Below are 19,192 nucleotides of genomic sequence, written 5' to 3'. Positions count from 1 at the left end.
ACCCCCGCTATCGCATATCTGGCAGAGGAGCGCGCTTGTAAACACGATGTCTATCACTTCTCACACCATGACCATCATTCGTCTTGCCCGACGCACAATGTTTCTCGCGCGTACCGTGAGAGGACTGCTATCTCTCTTGAAAGCGACGGAGGTACAGGTAAACAGAGAAGACGATCTCGTGTCTTCATCTGCAAATAAATTCGTTCGCAAGGGCCGCTTGTCAGCTGAAGACGATTATCAACGCGTGTCACACTTCTCGTTTCATTCGCTAGGTTGTCACAACACGCGACGTGCCGTAAGACCTGGCGATTTTCTAGCGGACATGTTCTTGGAACTCCTACGTATTGGCGGGTATGTGAACGCCGTTAACCTGTCGGAAGTGTCCGGAATGCCCAGCATCGTTTGTCAACCTGACAGTCCTTCGTTTGCTGCGCAGCGTTGGAAGGTGTTTCTCCGTCGTTTTGCTTTCGTGTTTCGCGATAATGGAAATCTTTTGGTATTGATTTTTCGCCACACCTAAGGCAGCCATAAATTGCTACATCTTAAAATTGCCCTAGTTTAGTGAAAGGTTCCCTCGAATACACATAGATTAAAGAAAACGACGCCTTATTTTGTTGTTGTTGATCTTGTTATGCCGGATTTGATTTGAAGGTTTGAGTCCGAAAGAAACACAATTTTGACAGGGTCTGAAGACTTCCTTCCAACTCGGTGGTGACAAACGTTTTAAGCTCATGAAACAGAGTGTTAGGTGACGTAGATTTCTGTTATTTTTTCTTAGAGACAGGAAAAGTAAAAGCGGGGACGTGTATGAAAAAAAGCACTGATGAAAATCTAATAACACTTCGCCAATAACAGAGCAGTATCTATCTGTGTCACCTGGCGCACTCAGTTTGCTTCTCTTACAGAAAAAAAAAAAAAGCAAATAGAATGTTGAGCATTGAGCCTTAGTGTTATTGAACATAAGTGATAGCAACAGGAGCAACTTGAAAAGGGTTACAATCAATTCCTTTGAAACAATGATGTGCTTCATCAAGTATTCTTTTACTAAACCAGCCGCCATTGCTTACCATCCCAGACAACGTGCTCGACGAAGCATGAGCCGGCTGTGCATCGGAGATACACCAATAGAGTGGGTACGAAAACATCATTACCTGGGCGTAAGTTATCGATGATCGCCTGTCTTGGCGCCCTGCCGTTAACTCCGCGAGGCGCAAATCACAGACGCTCTTCAAGTATGTGGCAGCCCTGACTGCTAGGGGCGCTGGCTGCGACCATGTGACAGCCCTACATGTGTATCAGTCAGCTGTGCTCTCTGGCTGGATGTACGCTTTGCCAGTCTTGAACGTGCCGCCTAGTTTTGATGTCTCAGTTGGAACGGGACCACCGTGTTGCCCTACAAATCATACCTGGCTTACCTCGCGAGGCGCAATCTGTTCCTCTACTCACGGAAGCGCACCAGTTGCCCCTGAGGCTACAGGCAGACCAGAGAGCGCTGCACCATATCGAACGTATTGCACCGAGCAACAGACGGTAAAGCACTTATTAATCGACTCACTCAACGCCCGGGATCTCGCATGGGGAAAATGGCGGCATTATTTACTACGATTGCCGGCAGTTCAGAAGATTGCACTACCTTCACAACCGCGAAAGAGCACAACCAGTGCACCAACCCATTTATCTGTCTATTCCCGGAATATATAAAAAGTCTGACCAGCCTCTTTCGGCACTATTTCCAGTTAGCCCAGTCGCACCTATTTGAAAAATTTGACGATTGTCTCCATGTATTTACAGACGCATCTGTACGCAGCGACGGCCAAGGTGGCTCGGCAGCTTTCTATTGCCCTTCGACTAACGTCAGACGGTTGTTTAGCATACCGCATCCATCTTCATCAACAACTGCGGAACTATCAGCGATTGATATGGCTCTGAAATACGTTCAAGAAGAATTAGGAGCACCAAAGGTTGTCATACTCACAGACTCTCGTGCTGCCCTTAGCAGACTGTTGAGAAAAGACTGCGACGCTCCAATTACATGCAGTATTGTAAATCTGCCACAAACATTACTTCCAGTGGGGTGTCCCTCATTTGCCAGTGGGTACCTTTGCATGTGGGTATTGCTGGGAATGAAAAGGCCGATCACCTAGCTTCAAGATGTGCCCACAACGAGTGTGACTGTCAAGAAATTGCATGCCTGTTAGACAACGCTCGTCTGATTATCCGCCAACATCATTTAAAGCAGCACCCTGACCAGCGTGTAGCAAGCGGATTTTTCCCTCCCCGTATTGGTGGTCGTGGATTGTCTCGTCGTGACAGAGCCCTCTTATATAAGCTAAGAGTTGGCTCTGTATTAGTGCGTGAGCGATTATACCGACAAGGTCGTGTAGACAGTCCATCATACGTCGTGTGGCTCCTGTGAGACACTAGAACACATCATTTTTAGTGTACCACATTCGTTACGTAACGAGCACTGCTCATCCAGAAATATGGACTTATTGGTCTTAAGTGTACGAACCTTGAGGTTGCCTGTTCCCGGGAGGTTGTGCTGCTCGGCGTGACCAAGCCTATCCGAGCCTTACTTACTTTCTTAAAAAATACCAATTTGGCCTCGCGCTTATGGATATTTTTTCATGTGACCACTTACTTGTGTTTACGTTTGTGTCGTTTGTTTCGTTTTTTTTCTTTCCTATTTTCTTTCCCCCAACTTCCTTTCCTATATGTCTTCCCTTTCCCAAATGAGCAGGCAGGCGTTGTGTCCCTTTATAAAGGTGGCAGTTGTCAGCCTGTTCCCTTCCTATTTGCTCTGCGTCTTCGTGTTTTCTATGTATTCAAACCAAATAAATAAATAAATAATCTTAGGCTGCTGAGCTGATCCAGCGCTGTGTCGTCACCAGCAAACCACTGTAATGTCCTCTGCGAAAAGCAGAGAAAGGCCGACCACTTCCAGCAACCCCAATTGGCCCTTTCTTGCATTATCCGATACCATTTCATCGCACCAACTAAACTAATTCTCTGCCTCCTATGACAACGATGGGATGTTTTGCAAGAAGCGACTGAGGACCTTAGTCGAGACTCAGTGCAGAAGACAAAGGTAATGTTAAAAAAAAACTTGGAGGACGCTTGAGCATAGCTTTCAATAGTAGGATGCGGTAGCTTAATCGGACCGTGTTCGTATCGCCTTCCCAATCACTAGCCTGACTTCGCCTCTCGGGCGACACCTAAACCGTATCGCAAGGAAAGTCAAAGGGTTCGCATGTTCGAATCCCCGATCCCACTCGAACCGAATATTCTTGATTATTTCTTTATTTGCATCTACTTCAAATTTGCTGTCACGGACAACGCTGATTTTTCGCTCACAACCAAAAACGTCGGCTCTACCGACACCGGAATTTCTCCGAAACGATCTCTTTAACGCTGTCGCGTTAAAATACAACACGCAGTCATGAAAGATTAGCCAGAGGAAGGCGTATCGTCATCAGAAGGGGCAAAGGGCCTCTCATGTTTTTCCAATTAATCCGGTCCTGTACTCGCTGCGGCTACATTATCCCCCTAAACTTCTTAATCTCATCAGCCCGCTTAATTTTCTGCCTCCACCTGGCGCTTTTGCCTACTCTTGGAATCCACTCTTTCACTCTTCATGACCAGTGGTCATGTTTCCTTCTCGCTGCCCATGCCCTGCCCACACCCATTTCTTCTTCAATTCGAATAGGATATCCTACATACCCTTCATATAATGCTTCATATTGTCAAAAAAAATGTATGAAACTGCAGTGTTTATGTACTAGTGCTTATAATGCGGTGCACTTCTTTTGTAGTTCTTGTATTCTTGTAATTTTTGTATTCCTGTTATATGATGCGGTGTATCGCTAGTGTAATTCTTGTGTACTTTTTTGTGTATTTCTTGTGTTCTTTTTGCAATTCTTGTATTCCTGTAATATGATGCGGTGTATTTCTAGTTTATTTCTTGTGTATTTCCTGTTTTCCCGTTTTGTCACTGCCTGAAAAGGGGCCGTGGACCCTGTCAAGCCTTGCTGGCTTTCAGTTCATGGTCAAGGACATCACTAGTATGTTGAAATAAATTTGATTTGATTTGAATTGAGTTAACACGCATTTGTAGCCTGACCCACTCCGCTCTCTCCTTCTCCCTTAAAGTTACACCTGTCATTTTCCTTTCCTATGGCTCGCCGCGTCGTCCTCCCTTTGAAGTTATACCCTTTTCATAAGCCCCCGGGTTTCTGCCCCAAGGGTAAGTGCCGGCAAGATGCAGCAGATATATACCTTTCCCTTGAGGGATACCGGTGCACCGCCATTCATTACGTCGGCGGCTGAGCGATAGAACACTCTCCTGCCAGTGGAAGTGCAGGGGTACAGCCTAGCTTCACTGCGCTACAGAAAGGCGTGAATTGAATAAAAAGTGGTAAGGGGGGAGGAGATGCAAAGAGCAAAGATAACGGAGTTATGCGATGCAACGCGATGAAACTTACATGTGCTGTCTCACAATCCACAAGTTATTAAATATGATAACTTGAAACGAACAAAATAAATGGCCTTAAATTATCGGGTTGGGAGGCTGCACGAAATCACCTTTGATTTTATGTTAGCGTAGGTCGTCTGAGCGTTAGGTTTTCATCGTGCCTAAGCCACAGGCAGCTGTCCCCCACATCTTTACCAACTTGTCTGTAGACTCCTGATCTGTTATAACAGCACATTTTATATTATGAGCAATCAAACTATGGCTCAAGAAAGACTACATCTTCGCTTTTGCAATCAGTGTTGCGCAAGAAACATTCGGAACATGACTCAGCATAAAAGTTGAGTAGTAAGTATCAAGCTTACGAAACTGACGCTTTAGGCAGCCAGCTCCGGGGGATGTTCTGTATTGCTTCTATTCCAAGATGCGCCTTTATAGCCCCCTTTACGACAGCCAGCAAGTTAAGCTTGATCAAAACCGGGTACGCCATACTCCATAAGAATTGTTGGCAACGTGTACTGGTAGACGTGTTTGCGGGATCCCTTGCGCAAGTAACAGTTAGCGTCACGGGGTTACGTAGCATGGGTGCTGTGAAAAAGTTGAAGGCCGGAGCAGTTGGTGCTGGCAACTGCTGAAGTTGCACAATAGTAGGCGATGGAAATTCGATTTAGCTGCGACCTAAGGCAATAAGAATCGTAAGGTTTATTTCACTCTCAAAATGTCCTGTCTATGAACACTGAAAGAATAAGCGCTAAAATTGACAAGCACGAAAAGAAAAAAAGACAAAGGACAGACAAAGACAAAGGACAAACAACAGACAAGGACCTTTTCGTGCTCGTAAATTTTAGCGCTTATTCTTTCAGTGTTCATGGATACCCAACTAGCCAACAGTCTGTTCTGCTGAATGAAGTACATGTCTTGTCTCTAATGAAGAAATGAGCGTCTAGACAGTTAACCAGTGCTCTTTTGATTTCATTCGGGCGTCAGACGTGCTTAGGTGTATAAACCTGCTCGAAAGTGGTCGCATTTTGCTTTAATAATTTCGTAGATACTTGCGTAAAGCGATGTCGACCGTATTATACGAATACTGAAGGCTGACTTCCTTGAGGAAGAATCATTAGGAAGGAAGGAAGGAAGAAAGAAAGGAAGGAACAAGCGGAAAGACAGGGAGGTTAGCCAGTTCTTAGACCGGCTGGCTACCCTGTCAGGAAGGACACTCGTGGTGATGTTGACGAAAGCTGCAAGTATGATGTATTTATACGACTTATATTAATAACTTCATTTCCATCAACAACTGAGAAGACTGCGGGTAAACGTCGCTTGAGATACAAGGAACTTGACAGAGGCCAGCAGCCACCTCTACAATGCAGACAGCGATAGCACACATATTCAGATAAAAAAAAGAAAAGAAAATCATACAGAATCCATATTCAGAATACAAAATATCAAGAAAATTAACACAATTTCATACAAAAAACCATCACATCACTAAGAAAAATGAAGACAGCAAGATTACTTACTTACTATGTGAGCATGGACTGATGAAATGTTTGCGCAGTTTTTTGCGCAGAGTTTATCCGCATTTCAATGTGTGATTTATGAAATGAAACTTAAAAGGGTTGGTAGTGTGTATGATATTCTCTCCATAGAATAATTTGCCCGCACAGTGACCACCTTCCACTGTTCTGTGTAACGAGTGCCATATGAATGCATGTTCTTAGCTAGATTGGATAACTCATGGAAAAACTTTTAAGTTTTGTTTTATTTCTCGTTCAAACGCTAGACTTCATTTGTAAATATAAAGGTTAAACATACAAATTATATTTGCTTTCAAAAATAAATCTGAGGTATGGGAAATGCTCGTACAAACTTTTTTTGCAGTAGATGAAGTCTTTCAAGATTTTTATATGTCGTTACACCCCATTCCAAAAACAATAGCAGGAATAAAAAAAGAGCGCATTTTAAACAAGAAACTTTATTTCTAAAGAAAAAAGTAATATAGATCTTTGACGCGCCATCATACCGACCACACGAGCTAAATTGCCTAAAACCGATTCAATGTGTGCCTCCCAAAGCATATTTTGTGTGAAGGTAACTCCAGGTAATTTCACAGTACTTATTATTTCGATTCTTTCATGTGCATAAAGAAGGGCGATTGCAACGCATCCGCTCCCCTGTTTGTATTTGGTCCCTTCGGCTTCAGAGCTCTATTGTAACTTCACATCGTTTGCAATGAAATATTGTGTTATGAAAGAAATAATTCGTTAAGCTTACATATGAAGGGAATGTTTTATATCTTTATTTTATTTCAAACGCTCTTATGATCAAATAGACATTACTGAAAGGAGAAGGTTACAAACAAAAAGATTCAGTGGAACCCTATTATAAAATATTCGCTGAATATTTCATAAACTGGTGACAGTCTTTAATGGTTGCAATCGACGCGACGAGATGGTTCAACGCTTTCGCTGAGCGTAGTAGCAAAGACTGCAACAAAACATTTTCATTGCACTGTCGGGATACGTCAAGAAATTTGACATTTCCTTACACTAAAGAAGAGTAACGCAAATTTAATGAAAAGTAACACAACCGCTACAAGGAAAACTTTAAGCCACAATCGCGAATACTAGAGAAAAAAAGACGTGCTAGCCAACGTAGTCATAGGCGAGCGCAAGGATCTGGAGGTACGGTGGGAGGGAGAGAGGGTGGAGGGCGTGCGATGTCTTTTCCATACATATACTCAGTAGAACCTGTCCCATCATTTTTTAAAGAGTAAAGAGGCAGCGACGCAGGCTTTTGAAGATTATGGGGACCGAAGGCCCCCGACGTTGCCTTCCAATAACTGCTTTCTACCCATGTTTACTCCCGGAAAGCCAGGGACCAAGGGCAGGTCACTGTGAGAAACATGTCATCGCTTCATTTTCATCTTCCATCTGTTGTTTTTCGGACTCCATTCATGGAGTCCGAATTCATGGAGCCAGATTTTCATCTACTTAAACTAAACTCCATGCTCGGCAGGGTTTTATTGTAGTGCGTAAAGCCAGCCTGCGTTGGCTGCGGTGTAACGTCATTAACTCCTCACACCCCTCGTAGCACTGACCAACAGATCTAACCAAGTAGAGTTTCCGGCAGCTTTTCTCAGCACATTGACCACAAAGAGATCCTTTGAATGTGATATTCTTTGGACTCGCCACCTCCCATTTCCCAGGTAAGGATAACAACAAATATTTTCTTTTCTGATCAAACTGGATACTTTGATCTTCATTTAGGATGTCTGTCTTTCTAGTGAAAACCAACACCCTGCCGCTTCTTTTAAAATTTCTACCTCCAAAATCAATCAACAATTGTTCCTGTATCGCGTTTGAAATGTCCAAACTGCCGGCAATACACAACGTGCTCTTTACCTTTGAACTTTTCGTAGTCTACTCAGTGTCGATTTTCTATGGTGTGAAATACTACATCAACCAAAAAAATTTCAGATGCAAGAAAACAACAACAACGATGCTGCACAAATTGCCGCGTTATTCATATTTTTTCTTTTTAGGAAACCCTCCTTTAAAAAATGACGCGATGTGATATTCCTCCTTAGTTATTAATAGCTGCACGCAGAGGTCAACGACCTTAACGTATTGAATCAATCTGACAGTGAGAAATTCATGACGTGACGGGGGGGGGGGGGGGGGGGTCAGGGGGCAAACCAAATGAAATCGCGCGAGGGCAACGACTTAAGCTTTGATCATCGCGAATCACATCAGCGAGCTCTCGTAACGTAATGCTTTAATATCGAAGCACGCTTCTCAATCGCTCTAGTTACTAGACGATGTTGCAGGCAACACAATCCTCCTCCCCCACACGCAAACACCTACGCACACCAAGGCGTACAGAAGATAGCATTAGTACATCCACAAGCTAAGAACTTCGCCTTCAGAGGCCAGGACGGGGCATCAATAAAGCTTTGCCTCCAGCAGCACTTCGCTACTGCAGTGCCCTCTTGAGACCACAACATTGCTCATCGCACGTCGGAAATATCCAGGGCCACCCGTTCATCAAAGGGGATCTGGGTAATTGCCTCAGAGGCTAGGTTTATACATTCCCGGAGGCAGCGCTTTCTGCTGCTGTTTATGCTGTGTTGCCTACGTTTTCTTGTTTTCACGACAGACGTGTGGTGAGCCTTTAGCCTTTCGAGGTTCTTAGTTATGCCCTTTGTGGTCACTCTATAATGTGTTCGTGCGTCTTTCCGTTTGTTGCACCGATAAGGGCGGAGCGGTAGTGACCGCCTTTATGTCGACACCGAAAGAAATAACAATGTGGCACTGCCTTCGCACAATTCCTGAACCTATGGTCAACCGCAGTGCATATTGAGCATTCGTGGGCTGCATTGCGTTAACCGCACATTTCTTTTTTTCCTTTTCATTCTCACTTATTAGAAGGAAGGAAGGAATAGGTGGAAAGACATGGAGGTTAGCCACCCACTGGCATGGCCAGTTGGGAGGAGGGGGGGGGGGTTGATGAATTCACCTCCTTCCCCCGCCTGTGTCGAATGTTTTCAATATTGCGTGCGTATATATACACACACACATGCAAACGCACGCACGAACATACATAAAGTATGGTTGAGCTGGCTATATGGTGAGCGCTTAACTGACTGATGACGATCGCGATGAACGATATAAATTTCCTTGAATTTACGTAGTAATAAGGAAACAGCGCGACTTCATCAGACGCGGTCAAAAACCCAAAGGGATTTTCGCCTTTGTCTGACGAAGTCGCGCTGTTTACTTATTACTAGAGGCCGGATTTTTAGGCATTAAAAGAGCTATTTTTAGGCGCCGGAAATAGGCAGGCAAAACTACGTTTGAGGCTTCCGAAATCGTTAGCATAGGCACAATAAATTTTCACATAAATGCAAATAACTTCAAACGAAGACGCGCGTGGCCTCTATCTACTACAGGAAAACAAAAACGTTATTGCTTAAGATGGCACACAGGCGCCAACAGTTGAACATAACCGTACAATTGTGCTTTGCCCCGCACGGTTCGCAGAACACGGTCTCTCCCGTGTTCTGCACGCTGTCGAATCAACACGCTCCTGAGTGTCTTTTCGGCATGACTGAGAAGGGCAGAGGAGGAGCAGATAGCCAGATTGCTAAATTAAAGACCAGAAGGGAGAGATTCCTCCTATTGGCCGAGTCGAATGGCGTAGAGCCAATTTCTCCCCTGGCAGTGAACCACCGGCAGAAAAGGGGAGCCCTCTCCCCTCCCCCCCCCCCCCCCCCACGAAACTTTTCAGTTTTCGTGCGTATATTAGACGCACACATAAAACCGCACGCACGAACGTACATAAGGTATGGTTGAACCCCCTTTCCACCCTCCGAAAAAAATTCTGACTACGTTATTGCAGTGAACACCTTTCAAAGTGAATGACAAACACATCACATTTTTCTTTCTTTTGTTCCTCTTCACTCTCCCTTCCGCTGACGACTTTTCCGCGGTCTCGCATTCGCCAACCGCTCGCGCCATTTCAGTGCGGCGGCGAATGTTCGCCGGCTTGTCCCACTTCACCGCTGCTAACGGTTGTTTTCCGGAAGTTGGCTGAACTAGAGACTAGGTTGAACACAAAGCAGTTCCGAACAGTCAGTGTTGCCCGGTAACATGAATAACGGTCTCAAACTGCACTTGAAAGCGAAACTTGAGGCTAAACAGTGTTCATATAAGCGCCAGTTTTGAAAATAGGCAGTATAGGCATTTGCAAGCATTTAGGCAAAAACGCCAAACATAAGCATTTATAGGCACTCTAAAAACTCCATAAAAGCCATTCTTAACCTCTAATTCATGCTCATGTACCAAAGTGGCGCGATAGGAGCACAAGGAACAAAATAGTCATTTACTTAAAATCCGGTCTCTACTTATTACTACCCATAACCAACTAGTCCGAAGACAGACATTACTAAGCTCAATTTAAAAGCTCAGTTGAAAGGTTGCTCTTCACATGTCGTGTGCAATTTCGTGTGCAATAGTGCTTGCCAAAGGGCAACATAAACACGAAGCATGTCGATGATTTCGTCACGTTTACTCCTTGCGTTCCACTTTTTGCCTAGCAGCCGATCTTGGTATAGGCCTTTGAAATGACTAGGCAATCTTTTCCTTTTCTTTTCCGTCACCCTCCTGGTATTTTCTCCTTTCAGCATTGCACTAATGCTATGGCTTTGGTACGCGTCCTTTAGTAAACTGAGCCCATAAGCCCCTGAACTCACACAAGGGCATAAGACATCGCCATAAAGTATTACGGAAGCGTGTCCGATCTTCCGAACCATTTACCAGGCTCGTGGGCTGGTGTTCACTGTAGAAACCTTAGCAGCCGTCTATTCTCCAGACACATCTTTTACATGCAAGCATAATCCACCTTCCATCTTGCCTTCTTCTTGTAATCACATGGTATTTGGGACATTTTGATGTCTTTAGGCACCGCCTTTAGGTGACGCAGCCTACACCTTTAGCCATCTACAATAGGGGGTATGTATCGACGATCGCACAACAAGCCGGTTCCGATAAAAAGAAATAACACGGGTGAACATATCTCATAGTAATGTTATATCTAGGTGCATAAAAAACTATCTGTACAGACTCTATCCGCGGTAATTTGTGTGACCACCCTGCATGTATTGAAATCTGCCCTTAGATCCTGCCCATTCTTTATACATTAGAGATCGTGTATATAGGTGGTGTTTCTGTTTTGTTTTGTTTTTTCTGATTAAGGCGAAAGCCTTAGATGCCTCATCGAACGGATATTTGACCAGCGGCGGCGTCAGCACGAATGATGCGAAAAATCATCCACCATGCGACATCATAATTGTGAGATCACATAACATGACGTAGCATGATGACGCCATCACATGGCATCATCGCTTGGTGAAATGTGGGCCGATCACGGAGGCAGTGCAAAACCAGGTGAGATGCAGAAAAAAGCTTACAATGCCTCCGATCCCGGAGGCAATGCAAAACCACGTTAGACGTTGAAAGCTTTCGAAGAGGGGCGGGGGATGATCGATATATCGACTGAGAATAAAAAATTCACAGCATATCCACGGGGTAAATGATGGTGAGTGGGCGAAGCTCCGGAGGGAATCATCGGTAAAACCGCCAATCTTCCGTGTATCTCCCCAAGAATCATCATATAAAGAGTGAGAAACACCGTGTACATATTCCTCTTGCCGCCTTTCTCGTCCCGCCTCGGCCTCGCGCTCTCGTACGGCAGGGTCCTCGCGCCGTTGCCGATCCACCTCGGCCGTTGCCGATCGGGCGAGGTGGCTACATACTACTACTACTACTACAGAGGAGGGAACGACCCACACCCTAAGGAGGTTCGCCCCTAAAAAGATGAAGACTACTTTCCCTTTCGAGTCGTCTCAGGCGAATGCATGATGGACCCAGGGAGTTTTCTTTTACTCTTTGTTGTTTTTCTTGTTTTTTTGTGTGTTTTTCTTTCAGTAATGTGATATTGATGGGATAGCCGGCTCTAACGTGGCTACTTTCCATGTTGTTTTTTCATATATAAATCGAATGTACATAAATAAAAATGAATGTAGTGACACACGCGCCTAAATGCAGCTCGCAAAATGCGATAACATAAAACGCCATGGGACGTAACGTCATTGTCATTTAATCTCGCCCCGAAGGTTCTCTGCTCCGGCATTTGGCCGTTTGGTAAGACTATCCATTTGGAGCCCTCGCGCTAGGCGATTATATCGCATTGTCTTGCATTCTGCCACAGAGCTCCCATAGGAACGTTCCAACGGGGCAGCCACGTAATTCGGTTAGCCCCTATAGGACGGCCATTCGAGGAACACACGTTAGATGGCTGATCGCTTGCACAACAAGGCTCGATGGAAGGGAGGATCCAAATTTGATGGGCCATTCCGCATTCATGTTACAGCGCGGGTATAGTCGGCTGTCACAAATTGATCAGCAAATGTGCCGCGTAATTCATGCTGTGCTCCGTTTGGCCAAGCAGGATAGTGTGTAATGAGGCGAATAACGTCAAAGGCGTTTTTTTTCCCTTTTTTTTTCAAAAAACTGTATAGATTACCTAACCTTTCATGGATTTATAGAAGAAATGCCTTCCAACCTCTTCCTCCCGATCCACGCGCAGGTTCTATTTGTATAAGTGGAATATCGTTGCTAATAACTTTCGCTTACCTACACAACAGGTGTTCGTTTATTCAAGTGAAGGGTGTTATGAGTTACAGATTTCGGTGGCGGCGGCGTTGTGCTCGAAAAACCTGGCTCCGGAGAGTGCACAGACATTAGGCCCTCAAAAGGTGCGCTGGTCGCACGCGTGTTTGTATGCGCCGCTTTCCAATTAGTGCCGACCTCTCCATCGTGGACTTGTCGACGATCAGCCGTTTCCGATACGGCAGTATCGTCCTTTATGGATGTCGCGCGTCATTTCACGTCGTCCCATTTCACTGTTGCCTGGATACGAACGAACGCGTGACAGTCCTTGTTGCCTGTAGCAACTGAACTGTTGCGCTGCTATGCACGTGGATGACGGCCCAATTCCCGGCATGGAGAAGGAAACAGTTAGGTGGAAGCATTGCGCATTGAGAAAGAAAGAAAGAAAGAAAGAAAGAAAGAAAGAAAGAAAGAAAGAAAGAAAGAAAGAAAGAAAGAAAGAAAGAAAGAAAGAAAGAAAGAAAGAAAGAAAGAAAGAAAGAAAGAAAGAAAGAAAGAAAGAGAGAAAGAAAGAAAGAAAGAGGAACACACGCCAAGCTTGGCTTGTCCGCATTTTACCGTTAGTGGAAGGGCCCCTAATTTTATTTCAGTAGAGCTAATGTCTTGCTCTACACAGATTCTTAGGAAAACGTAGTTTTACAAATTTACTACGTCGTTACTTATCCGAAAGCTGTGTTTTTTTTTTCGAAGAACTACCTTCTAATCTATTACTCTACCGGCTATGTTTTCTTCTTTCAGTCTGGAATTCACAAAACTCCCCTAATTAATGAGCTTTTCATCTTTCCTAACTAAGCTCCGTGCTTTCTTCAGACAGATCAAATCGGCCCATTCTTATGCCACTCACGCGCTCTAGCAAACTACGCGCGGTAATCTTCAAACGGTGCATAGTTAAATCCGTGGCACACTTCCAGTCAATTCGTCTCCCACATCCGCGCGCGATGCTTCATTAATCCTACGAATACGGTACGTCCTGGCATAGCCGGCCACATATTCAGCACTCGAACGCCGGTATGTAAATACCCGACTAGCTAATTTGAATGAAACCGGAAACACTATTCACGGCACGCGCCGGCACAGTTGGCTTTTAGAATATACGATACGTGCAAGACCCTCTAAGTCGATAACAAATAAATCAATTTCCTGAAAATTTAGAGTGCGATGGATTAGGGGGATTACTGCGAAACGCCGATTAACCAGGAAACTCTAAGCCAATCCCAATCCTTTTCTCGGGCATGCTGCTAATCTTCAGTCCTCGCTTACCTTACGTTGATGACGATCTGAGCGCTACGCGACGGTATGTATTAAGTTAGAGCGTCGGAGTTGATTGCGAAGCCATGACACGACTCTTTATGATGTAGAAAAAATGATAAATAGCAAGAAAACTGGGTCATCCGTTGTGTTCTAAATAAACTGTTAGCAGGCAATAAAGTGAAGTGATTCCTTGATACACTGCACGATAGTACCGGTATCTGTTTAGAAAACATAAAACTGCGCCTACATACAGGACACAAGAAGAAAAAAGTGGACGGGACCAGCGCTGTTTCTTCCTATATAGAAAACGTAAAATCATCGCGAAGAGTTTAAACCTTTAACGTATTGTGGAAGTGCTCAGAGGTGACTTTATCTGAACGGTAGAAACAAAGGGAGCTAAGAAAGTTACAGGAAATGATTAAACATACTATTTCTTTTACTTTTGGGTTGCACGCTAGTAGAGGACGTGGCTAATCTCCTGGGATTTTTTGCTGGCTTTTCCCTTTTTTTTTCGAAAGATTACAGATTCAGATCTATACGTGATTACGGTAAAAGCGTGAAGGTTTATAGCGCGAGAGAATGCGTAACTTTGAAAACAACGTGTCCCAAAAGCCAGCCGCACTAACCTAATTGCTTTCGCCGCCGAGATATCGTTTGCGCCGCGGCGCCTCGCTTTCAGAAACATGGAAACGCCACTAAGTGTGTAATCATGCTTTTAGCGCCCACGCTGATAAAAACCCTTAGTCCATTCCTGGGCACAAAACAGACTCCACCCTGCAATTGACAAGCGTTCTTACGGGAAGTTAATACGAACACACACACGCACGCACGCACGCACGCACACACACACGCACGCACACACACACACACACACACACACAAACACACAGGCACAAACACAAACACACATTTTATGACACGAATTGCGCCTGTTAAGCAAAAGAATTTCGAGCATAATCAGTATAGCATAGCCGCACTTGCGCTTCCATTCCTCGTATGTTCATAACGAATCATAAGTAGAGGAACAGCGTCACACACACACACACACACACACACATATATATGAGGAAGGAAGTGTCACTGGATCCAGTAGAATCAATACTACAAAGTAGAGGACGTGCAAAAACGAAAAATTTTTACTTTTCCGTCGTTTCAGCCGGGGACCGGCCTTCATCTGCCCTGATGAAGGCCGGTCCCCGGCTGAAACGTCGGAAAAGTAAAAGGTTTTCGTTTTGCACGTCCTCTGCTTCGTAGTATATATATATATATATATATATATATATATATATATATATATATATATATATATATATATATATATGCGTGCGTGTGTGACGCTGTTTCTGTATTTATTATTCCGTTATGATGACTATATATACAAAATGCATGACTGTCTGCTCTGCCGGAGCCATTTAAGGGGATACGTACCATGAGGCCCAATTTCGGCAAATGCGTGTCCCATAACACCGATATCGATACGTCCGCGCAGAACGTCCAACAACAACAGACACACAAAAACACGGGGCATATACCACGTGAACGCCGCCTTTGCTCGGCCAGAAATTCATCATCCACTTCTGCTTGCAGACTAAAAACAGCGGTCACTCTCTGCAGCTCGCCTATAGTAAGCGCTGTCTTTTGCGTTCAGAGAACTTGCGCAGCAGAGGCCCAAGGCTAAACTGGAAAAGAAAAAAAAAACAGGGCAGCTGTGTGTTGTCGAGATGCTTATCAGACGAGCAAAAAATGGTTTTCCAAAACTGGAGCACGACCGAAAAAAGCTCTGCGATAAGCCAAATGTTCTCGCGTGAGCCGCAATTACCGTTTGGCAATTATCGATCCTGTGTGTAGCGTCCCTAGAACGTCTTCTTTGTCTTGGTAGCCTTGGTGCTTCTTGTTTCTTTTTTGCTAGCCGAAATATACTGCTTAAAAAACCAGTGCAGAATCATGACGTACACGAGAAAGAAGGACACCACGACAGCTACGCCATTATTGTCAACGTCGGGATTGTGCACTCTTTTGTACCGTTAGCTACACTGGCCTAGCCGAGCCAATTTCGCGCGCCTCCTCAAGAGCAGTGCTGCGCATGCGCGAGGATCAATGATGTCACGCAGCTGGCGCACCGGTACCGGCCCCTCCCGCGCATTCCGCCGGCGGTCTGCGCATTCCAGAAACAGTGACGTCGTAGCCGTGGCAGACACAATGGCGCCGGCGCGCGCGCAGCTATTCGCATTCGCTGTGCGGTCGCCGTCTGACCCTGCGCTGGAGCCGCTTGATAGCGCCTCTGACTGGCGTTTGCCAGTGTGGTATAGCCATGGAGAAGGAGAGCGCAAATGCTGCTCAAAGGCGCAGAAAAGCGGAGAAGCTTAACTCATCGGATCCCGAAGTAGTTGCCTGGCAATTAGCGGTTGAGCGTAGGAAGAATGAACAGAAGAAGGCTAAACATGCTGCCGAGACACGAAAAGCTAAGAATAATCAGCTGAACCTTTGCTGACGCTACGTATATCCTGGCATAGCCAAGCTAAGCCACTGCAACATTCTTTTTTCACAATGTCAAACGAACAGGCCCAGGTTTTCAATATCCCGGAACATACGTTGAACGCGAAATGTAACTGGAACGTTGCTCTGGCGACATTTCGTGTTGAACCATTTGGTCGCGGAATCGAATCCAGGCGACGACGGCCGAATTTTGATGGAGGCGAGATGCCTGAGGCCCGTATACTTAGCTTTAGGCGCGTTGAAGAACACCAGATGGTCGAAATTTCCGGAGCCCTTCCCTACGGTGTCTTTCATAATCGCATCGGGATCTTAGGACGTAAAACCTCAAATTATTATTAATTATTATTAATCAAACTATTTACCGCCCAGCATTTCCCCTGCCTCGTTTCACGGTGTCATGTCTTCTATTGAACTTGTGATATCTTCTCATAGTGGGCACAGAATTATTGTTCTTGGGGATTTCAATGCGCCTGGAATTGACTGGAGCACGCTTACCTTTTCTCATTACAATCATTTCACAGAGAAAAAGTGCAGCTTGCTCTTGGACTTTCTGGCGTTTAATTCCCTAGTGCAACATAATTCAGTCGTCAATTCCAGTGGCAACGTCTTAGACCTGTGTGTGTCAAACGATCAACCCCTTGAAGTTTCCCGCTCCAACATCTCTCTTGTACGTCCGGACAAATTCCACCCACCACTTAACGTAAGATTATCTGCATCAGCCGAAACAACGAGCTACAGCAGTTACGTAAACAAATCTCCAAGATTTGCGTTCAAGCGAGGTGATTACACGGGCCTCTATCATCACTTGTCCACCGTTGAGTGGTCACAGGTTACTGACAAACCTAATGTTGATGACCAGGTTCATCGGTTTACGGAGCTTGTACTGAGCAGCATGCTTAATTTTATTCCCCAGTATACACCTAAACAACGTAAATATCCCCACTGGTTCTCATCTGAACTTATAAGTGCACTGAAGCATAAAGATCACGCACACAGGAAATCTAAATGTTCTCCATCCAGCGAGTGGAAGGAAGAGTTTTTTTCGAACTCTCTCTAAACGCCTATATAAACGGGATCATAGTTCGTACATTGAATTCTTAGAAAAAAGCGCCTCTGACAGGCCGGCTGAGTTTTGGAAGTATGTACGTAAACGGTCTAGCAAAAGCGGAGAGTCCTTCAGACTACTAGACTCAAATGGGGTAGAAGTGCATGCCGTCGCTGACTGTTTTGCCACACATTTCTCATCCGTTTATAAGGCCTCAGACTCCAGCACTGATATCAGACAACAGCCCAAGGCAGTTAGCTCATCCAGTGCTTTGTCGCTGGATGAAAATCTTATCAGCGAATGCATTAAGCGCTTAAAACCATCCTTATCATGTGGCCCAGATGGCATCCCCTCCGCCATACTAAAAGCATATGGTACTATATTTGTCCCAGTACTGACTACAATATTTAATAACTGCCTGGACACTTCCACATTTCCTAGCATGTGGAAAACTGCTCGTGTTTTCCCAGTATTTAAGTCGGGCTCTAAGACAGATGTTTCTAATTATCGCCCGATTTCTCTACTATGTGCCACATCAAAGATCTTCGAACTGGCTCTTCACAAAATATTGTCTTTTAGTGTGAAAAACTCATTGATTCCAAATCAACATGGTTTTCTTGCTGGCCGCTCAACTACCACAAATCTTGCTAGTTTCATGACGCAGATCTCCACACCTATTTCTCAGAGAGGACAGGTTGACGTAATCTACTGTGACCTGAGCAAGGCTTTTGACGTAGTCAGCCACACACTGATTATGGTTAAACTTGCGAACTTTGACGTTGACTTGTCGATTGTGAATCTCTTGCACAGCTATCTGCTCAATAGATTTTGTTATGTTGCCGTAAATGGCCAAACCTCTTCTTTGTATAAAGTGACTAGTGGGGTCCTTCAAGGGTCGGTATTAGGCCCACTCCTATTTTTAATTTACGTTAATAATGTTTCTTTTGCCATTCGTAATTCTTCTTTCCTCTTGTATGCCGATGACATCAAGATATTTAAGGAAATTCATTCAGTTAACGACTGTCGCTTGCTGCAGTCAGATTTGTGTTCTTTTTCCGAATGGTGCAACGGCAATAACCTTTCTCTAAATACCTCAAAGACAAAATTCATGTCTATCACTCGCAAAACATCTAGCGTGTCATTTCAATACTTTGTCAATTCTGTGCCGTTATGCAAGGTTTATGAAATCAGTGATCTTGGTGTTGTTGTTGACAGCGCGTTAAACTTTTCTTCTCACGTTAAGCGTGCTGCTATGCGGGGCCTTCGTTCTCTCGGATGTGTTTGTAGAATATCTCGAGAATTCAGGTCTCCCATGGCCCTACACAAATTGTACACGGCAATATGTCTTCCGCAACTTGAGTATGCGTCCGTGATATGGAATGGCATTGCTCAATCCAGCGGTAACACCATTGAACGAGTCCAGAAAAAATTCCTTAGCATATATAACCATCGCTTTGCTAATAATGACTCTGGATCTCGTTCAAATACTGCTGAATCATTATCACTGCCATCACTTCACTGCCGACGAAATCGTTCTGATCTCTTATTTCTCTACAAGCTAGTCCACGGTATCATATCCTGTCCTGTACTTCTCAATTGTGTTAATTTTCGGATTCCGCGTAAGTTAACCAGAGAGAACAGACCGTTTCATGTACCCGCCTGCTTCTTCCAACACTCTACCGTTCACAGAATACAAAGTCT

The sequence above is a fragment of the Rhipicephalus sanguineus genome, chromosome 8 (assembly GCF_013339695.2).
Source record: "Rhipicephalus sanguineus isolate Rsan-2018 chromosome 8, BIME_Rsan_1.4, whole genome shotgun sequence".
Classification (NCBI taxonomy): Eukaryota; Metazoa; Arthropoda; class Arachnida; order Ixodida; family Ixodidae; genus Rhipicephalus; species Rhipicephalus sanguineus.
Note: the sequence above shows the minus strand (reverse complement) of the source record.